Source organism: Musa acuminata, chromosome BXJ3-10 (assembly GCF_036884655.1).
Source record: "Musa acuminata AAA Group cultivar baxijiao chromosome BXJ3-10, Cavendish_Baxijiao_AAA, whole genome shotgun sequence".
NCBI lineage: Eukaryota > Viridiplantae > Streptophyta > Magnoliopsida > Zingiberales > Musaceae > Musa > Musa acuminata.
Genome location: NC_088358.1, coordinates 363,920 through 372,500, shown reverse-complemented (window position 1 = coordinate 372,500; position 8,581 = coordinate 363,920).

Genomic DNA, 8,581 nt, shown 5'->3' with positions numbered 1-8,581 from the left:
CCTCCATTTTATTTCCCGTTTATTATTGGGCCTGCGTGCCTATGATTAGTCATACGAGGATATGTGGCGAGAGTGTGAAAGCGATAGCGGGACTCACGAGGCTGAGACGGACGATCGTGATGCATGGAGATGCATTGAGATGCCGACGGAACCGATGGGGAGGAGATCGATGATCACAAGGCATGGAGATGCACTACTACACACATAGATCTTGATGTGAGTGATTAGGCCCCTTGGCTCGGGCCATATTACATTAGACTGTGGTCCATGATCATCTGGTGTGATTGCTGATATGATATGTGATTGCTTATACACCTACTAGATATGCATATATATTTGCATGCGATGTGCATATATATTTACATGTGATGTAGATATATTTTAAATATATATATGCGTGACATGTGTATATCTTAAAAATTGAAGTTAGCACACAATTAGGGTTAGGTTTTGGAGGTAATCCCATTAACCCTGTTAAGGGCCAATTGGGCCCATAATTAGATTGGTTTGAGCCGGATTCAAGGCCCAAACAGGTTGTTGAACATTGTCAGGCGATGGTACCGCCAGAGCCCAGTCTCCGAGGCTTTGTCAGGTGGTAGTACCGCTAGACTAAGTGATGGTACCACCCAGTGTCAATGCTGTAGGTAGTGGTACCGCCAATATCTCAAAAACTCGGGATGAGACATTTTTTTGCTCCAATTTTAAAGCCATTGGGGCCTATAAATACCACACCCTTTTCTGCATGAAAGGGTAACAAAGTGCAATCAAAGTGTAAAAAAATCTTGAAGTGTTGGGGTGTAAAAGTCTTGTAGAAGTGCTAAGAGTCATCCTCTTCCCTCTTTTAGCTTTGTAATAATCCAAGAAGAGGTGTGAGGCTTGTAAGGGTTATCTCCTAAACCTGTGAAAAGGAGAAAGCACTATAAGGAGGTGGTTGGTCTTAACCTTTTGAAGGAAGACCATTAGTGGATGCCGGTGACCTCAACGGAGGAGGAATCGAAAATGGATGTAGGTCACAACGATCGAACCAATATAAATTCCGGTGTGTTCTTTCCTTATTGCTTATTCTCTTTACTGCATTCAACTTTACTTTATTGCAAACTGTCCAATCCCCTCCTCTATACTCACTTGTAAACTTATTCAAGTAAAACAAATGGTTTTCGTCGAACTTAGAGTTTCATCGGACGAAGTTTTTCGAAATCGATTAAATTTATTATTTTTATCCATTGCACTAATTCACCCCCCCTCTTAGTGTCGTTCTTGATCCTAACAATTGTTATCAAAGCGAGGTCACTCTCATTTGGTTTGAAATCCAAGAGAGATGGCATTTATTGGCAACCAAGAGGGTCACTCAATCACATGTCCACCCATGTTCAATGGGACGAATTACACTATTGGAAAACTATAATGAGGATTTTTCTAATTTCTATAGATTTTGAGTTATGGAGTATTATGGAAAATAGCTTTCAAAATTCTTCTCTTCCAATGAACAATTGGAATGATTGGATAAGAATACTTTCTCTTTAAATGCCAAGGCTATGAATGCCTTGTTTTGCGCTTTAGATAAAAATGAGTTCAATCGAGTGTCTATTTGTGAAACGACTTTCGATATTTAGCACACACTAGAAATCACTCAAAAGGCACTAGTAGAGTAAAGGAGTCCAAAATAAATCTTTTAGTCCATACTTATGAATTGTTTTAGATGAAATCAAGTAAGACCATTGGAGACATGTACACCCGATTTACGGATATTGTCAACGGTCTAAAAGCGTTTGGTAAAAGTTTTTCTAACTTTGAACTTGTTAATAAAATATTGAGATCCCTTCCAAAGAGTTGGGACCCTAAAGTAACGACCATTTAAGAGGCCAAGGATTTGAATAACTTCCCTCTCGAAGAACTTATCGGATCATTAATGACCTATGAGATGACTTGCAATGCTCATGAAGAGCTTGAGAACAACCTTCTAAAGAATAGAAAGGATATGACACTGAGAACTCATGAATACCACTTGAAACGAAGTTCAAGTGATGAGGACTATGATGATGACTTAGGGCTCTTGACAAGAAAGTTTAAAAAATTCATAAAAAAAATAAATCAAAAAATGACCCTAAAAATAAAATTGAACTCAAGAAAGAACAAGTTATATGCTACGAATGCAAAAAGCTAGGACATTTCAAAGGTGAATGTTGTTAGGATCGAGAGCACTAAGAGGGGGGGGGTGAATTAGTGCAGCGGAAATCTTTTTGCGATTAAAAACAAAAGCTGCGTTCGTTCGATAAAAATCAGTTTTGAAGCAAAAGCCGACTCTAAGATAACTTATGATTAAGTGCAGTTTATGTCTAAACGTAGTTTACGTCTAAACACAATTTACGTTTAAATGCAGTTTACGTCTAAACGCAGTTTTACGTCTAAACGCAGATTTACGTCTAAACGCAGATTTACGTCTAAACGCAGATTTACGTCCAAACTCAGTTTACGTCTAAAACGCAGTTTTACGTCTAAACACAGATTTACGTCTAAACGCAGATTTACGTCTAAACGCAGATTTACGTCTAAACTCAGTTTACGTCTAAAACGTCTAAACACAATTTTACGTCTAGACGCAGTTTCAAAGGGATCTGAACTTAGAAACTCGTTCGTAAAAGCGCAGAAGACAGTTTTGCAGAATCAAGGCGTAAACGTAAACTGCAATGTAAATATCGCACGAAAACATTGGTTTACGTCTGAAAACAGATTTGGAAAGATCAGCACTTAGAAACTTGTTCGTGAAGACGCAGAAGACAGTTTTGCAGAATCAAAACGTAAACGTAAACTGTAATGTACAAAAACACCGATTTACGTTTGAATGCAGATTCTGAAAGAACAGCACTTAGAACTTGTTCGTAAAAGCGCAGAAAGCAGTAGTTATGAAGGAGGTTTGCAGTAATGATAAAGTGCTCAAAATAAACGCAAACTAGAGATTTAGAGTGGTTCGGTCAGTCTTGACCTACTCCACTTTTGGCTTCCTCTACCGACGAGGTCACCGACGTCAACTAGAGGCCTTCCTTCAATAGGCGAAGGCCAATTGCCCTTTTACAGTTTCTCTCCTTTTGACAGGCTCAGGAGACGTCATCTCTTCAGTGCTGAATGGGTGGGGTATTTATAGGCCCCAACCCAATTCAAATTTCGAGCTCAAAACGATCAAATCCCGGAATTCCGGGATCAGGCGGTTGCACCTCTTGACTGGAGAGGTTGCACCGCCTGGCAGAGCTCGAAGACCGAGCTCAGGCGGTGCCACCTCTCTGTCAGGGAGGTTGCACCGCCCAGTCTTGCTCGAAGACTGAGCTCAGGCGGTGCCACCTCTCTGTCAAGGAGTTTGCACCGCCCAGTCTTGCTCGAAGACTGAGCTCAGGCGGTGCCACCTCTCTGTCAAGGAGGTTGCACCGCCCAGTCTTGCTCGAAGACTGAGCTCAAGCGGTGCCACCTCCCGGCTGGGGAGGTTGCACTGCCCAGTCTCGCTGGGAGGCTTAGCCCAGGCAGTGCCACCTCCTGGCCTAGGCGGTTGCACCTCCTGGTGCAATCAAGGTCCGAATGGTTAGTTCCATTCGGCCCAATTTCAGTCTTTCAGGGGCCCAATTGCCCCAAGATTAAGCCAAAGGGATCACCTCCCATTTTCCAACTTAATCAACATGCTAACTACGATTAAATCTAAGACAATTTCTGCAGCTTTGCTTCGGTGCGTCAATCGCTTCTTCCGACGAGTTTCCGGCGAACTTCCGTCGATCATCCGATGAACCCTCGGTGATGCTCCTGCGGACTTCCGGCAAACTCCTGGACTTTGCGACGATCCACTTGGCAAGTTCCGACGAGCTTCGCTTGGCAAGCTTCTGGACTTCTCGGATCTGTTCTCGCAGAACCTCCGACGATTGTCCGAACTTCCGTCGAACTCTCGAACTTCCAATGTGATCATGAACTTGACTCCGGCGCAACTCCTGCTGCTTGTCTAACTTTCATCATAGATAATCCTGCACACTTATCTCAACACATAGATTAGACAACAAATGACAATTGACTTCATCATCAAAATCCGAGATTCAACAATCTCCCCCTTTTTGATGATGACAATCAATTGATAATTGAGTTATCCTTAACTCCCCCTGTCTATATGCCATAGTTGAGATAAGTCAATCTTGAATTCAAGACCTAAGAATTCAAGTGACGTATTGATAAGTTAGATCAGTTAAACTTATCAATACTCCCATCATGATACTCATCATGATGTATCTCTTCAAAGATGATGTCAAGGCTTGACATACATCAACAAGTTTGTATGATTGTGTTTATAACTATTCATCATGTAGTTTAAACATTATCATATAAAGCTGTGAAACACTATTACATGATGCACACATTTGAAGTATTCTAGCAAGTTTTGTATTTTCTTCACATGATCAATTTAGGGCATAATGCAAACTTCAGCACATGTTCATATGTTCATATATTTCTTGATGATGCAAGGATGGCATAATCATAGCAGTGTTTATCAATTCATATATTTCTCCCCCTTTGTCATCAACAAAAAGCATAGTAATTATGATACAAGGAAAATAAATATTAGCAAGCTTATAGAGGAATTTTACGTAGATTGCTTTAAAAACTTCTTCCCCCTTTATAAAGATTGCTTTAAAAGCTTATAGAGGAATTTTGGAGTACATACATATCACTTCATCAAATTTATTCATGAAAGTGTATGAGAAAATCTGTTTTATAGCATTCGAATAAATAAGATGCATTCGGACAAGATTTTGTTGCAGATTTTCACATAGAAACATGGCAATCAAGTGATGCAATATAGTCCGAAAAATAATTTTAGCAAGTTTATCTATTCGGACATATCAACATTCCTAATTCTCTTCTTATGAAATCAAATTGTTCTTCACTTAGAGGTTTTGTGAAAATGTCAGCTAGTTGATGTTTAGTGTCAATGAATTCTATGGTTACGTCATGATTAGTGACATGATCTCGTATAAAGTGATGTCTAATATCAATATGTTTTGTTCTTGAATGTTGTATAGGATTCTTGGTTAAACAAATTGCACTCGTGTTATCACATTTAATGGGAATATCTTTAAGATTAACTTTGTAATCTTCTAAAGTGTTTTTCATCCATACAACTTGTGCACAGCATGCACTTGCTGCAATATATTCAGCTTCGGTTGTTGATAGTGCAACCGAGTTTTGTTTCTTTGATGACCAGGAAACAAGGGCATGTCCTAAGAATTGACATGATCCTGATGTGCTTTTTCTATCTAATCTACAACCAGCAAAGTCTGCATCAGCATAAGCAATTAACTCAAAATTCTCTGATTTTGGGTACCATAATCCTAGATTTGTGGTACCATTAAGATATCTAAATATTCTTTTAACTGCTTTGAGATGAGATATCTTAGGGTTTGATTGAAATCTAGCACAAAGTCCTACACTGAACATGATGTCTGGTCTAGTTGCAGTGAGGTAAAGTAAACTTCCTATCATACCCCTATAAGTTTTTTGATCAAAGCTTTCTCCACTTTCATCAATTTCTAACTTAGTGGAGGTGCTCATAGGAGTGTTACTAGCCTTTGAGTTATTCATATTGAACCTTTTTAATATGCTCATGGCATATTTAGTTTGACTAATAAAGATGCCATTGCTTAGTTGTTTGATTTGTAAACCTAAGAAGAATGTTAATTCTCCCATTAAGCTCATTTCAAATTCAAGACTCATAGTTTTAGCAAAAGATTCACAAAGAGATTCATTTGTAGAGCCAAAGATAATATCATCAACATAAATCTGAACAATAAGAAAATTATTTTCAAAATTCTTGATAAATAATGTAGTATCAACCTTGCCTTTTGTGAAGTTATTTTTGATAAGAAAAGAACTAAGTCTCTCATACCAAGCCCTTGGGGCTTGTTTTAAACCATAGAGAGCTTTAGTTAATCTGAACACATGATTAGGGAGGCTATTATTTTCAAATCTAGGAGGTTGTTCAACATAAACTTCTTGGGAAATAAAGCCATTTAAAAAAGCACTTTTAACATCCATTTGAAATAACTTAAAATTATTACTACTAGCGTAGGCAAGGAGCATCCTTATGGCTTCCAATCGAGCCACAGGTGCGAAGGTTTCTTCGTAATCGATACCTTCTTCTTGGTTGAAACCTTTGGCCACTAATCTAGCCTTGTTTCTAACCACGATACCATTTTCATCTTGCTTGTTTCTAAAAACCCATTTAGTACCAATTACTAAATGGTCATTTGGCCTAGGAACAAGTGTCCACACCTCATTTCTCTCAAACTGATTCAATTCATCTTGCATTGCGATAATCCATGAATCATCTTTCATGGCTTCATCAACGCATTTGGGTTCAATTTGGGAGAGAAAGGCGGCGTTGGCACAAAAATTTTTAAAAGAAGATCGTGTTTGAACCCCCTTTGATGTGTCTCCTAATATTAGCTCCTTAGGATGAGCATCTACATACTTCCAATCCTTGGGTACGGATGTTTCGGAAGTGGATGCATTCAAGTTGCTAGTTGGAGAAGGGGTTTCATTTAAGTTTAAGGAATCAAAATTAACATCATCATCAAGATCATTTTTCTTAATTTCGGAAATCTCATTAAAAACAACATGAATGGATTCTTCAATAATTAAAGTTCTTTTATTGAAGATACGAAAAGCTTTAGAAACCGAAGAATAACCAAGAAAGATTCCTTCATCGGATTTAGCATCAAATTTTCCTAAGTTATCCTTTTCATTTAAGATAAAACACTTACACCCAAAGACTTTAAAATATGAAACATTGGGTTTTTTGTTATTCCATAACTCATAAGGAGTTTTGGTGAGTAAGGGTCTTACTAGTACTCTATTCAAAATATAGCATGCAGTGTTTACGGCTTCGGCCCAAAAGTATTTGGGTAGGCTATGTTCATTCAACATGGTTCTTGCCATTTCTTGTAGATTTCGATTTTTTCTTTCTACTACCCCATTTTGTTGAGGATTTCTTGGAGTAGAGAAATTATGGTTATATCCATTGAGTTCACAGAATTCTTGGAAATCGTGGTTTTGAAATTCTCCACCATGATCGCTTCTTATTGACGAAATCATAGAACCCTTCTCATTTTGAACAAGTTTGCAGAACTTGCTAAAATATCTAAAGCATTCATTTTTTTGTTTTAAGAAGTAGGTCCATGTATATCTGCTATAGTCATCAACAATGACAAAGGCATATTTGCTACCTCCTAGACTTGATGAAGAGATTGGTCCAAACAAGTCCATATGAATCAATTGTAAGGGCCTAGAGGTGCTTATTTGATTTTTAGTCTTGAAACTACCCTTAATCTGTTTACCTAATTGGCAAGCATCACATACATTATCTTTGATGAACTTGATATGAGGAATTCCTCTTACAAGTTCTTTAGATGATATTTGAGTGATTAGTTTCATGCTAGCATGACCTAATCTTCTATGTCATAGCCAAGCATCTTCATTTAAAACTGAAAAACACATTTCATTACACAAGTCATTGATGTCAATAGTGTATACGTTATTTTGTTTTAATGCAATCATAGACATGTTTTTATGGGGTTTTTCAATGATACAAGCATTGGATTCGAATTTGACAATGTATCCTTTATCACATGATTGACTAATGCTCAAGAGGTTATGTTTTAAACCATCAACTAACAAGACATCTTCAATAAAAAAGTTGGATTTGTTACCTATGGTTCCTTTGCCAATGATTTTACCCTTGTTGTTGTCTCCGAAGGTAACATAGCCTTCATCTATGCTAGAGAGCTTAGAGAATTGAGATGGATCTCCGGTCATATGCCTTGAGCATCCACTATCAAGATACCATCTCTTGCTCCTAGCTTGGGATGGTGTGGGTTTCTACAAGAAAGGATAATTTTTAGGTACCCATTTGCTTTTGGGTGCCTCACAAATAGATCTATATTTTCTATCATGTTGCATAGAATTTGTCATGGTTCCTTTAGGAACCCAAATCAATTTGTTTGGACTTATTTTCTTGAATGGACAACAATGTGTCTTGTGTCCAAATTTACAACAAAAGTTGCATTTGTTTTGATGTTGAACATGTAAGATGGAGCCTTTTATGAAGGTGGTTGGATTTTGGTGAGAACTTCTCACGAATCCAATTTCACTTCTTTTGGGAACGTGACCCTTATTTGTAAGGATCATGTTTAATGACTTGCTACCAACCTCGAATTTCTTCAAGGTATCCTTGAGTAGCAGGTTTTCTTTTTGGAAAGTTTCTAAATCATGACATTTGGTACATGAATTTAAACTATCATGACTTTCAACTTTTAACTTGTCAAACTCACAAGTAAGACTATAATGCACCTTTTTCAGCAATTTATATTTTCTATTGATACTCTTGCATTCGTCAAATAAGTCATTGAAAGCATTTAATAATTCATCAAAAGATAAATCAGCATTTAATGAATTCGTTACCTCCTCTCCAATAGCCATTAAGGCGTAATGAGCAACTTGCTCGGTGTTGGACTCCTCTTCCTCAGATGCGCTCGAATCATCCCATGTTGCTTTG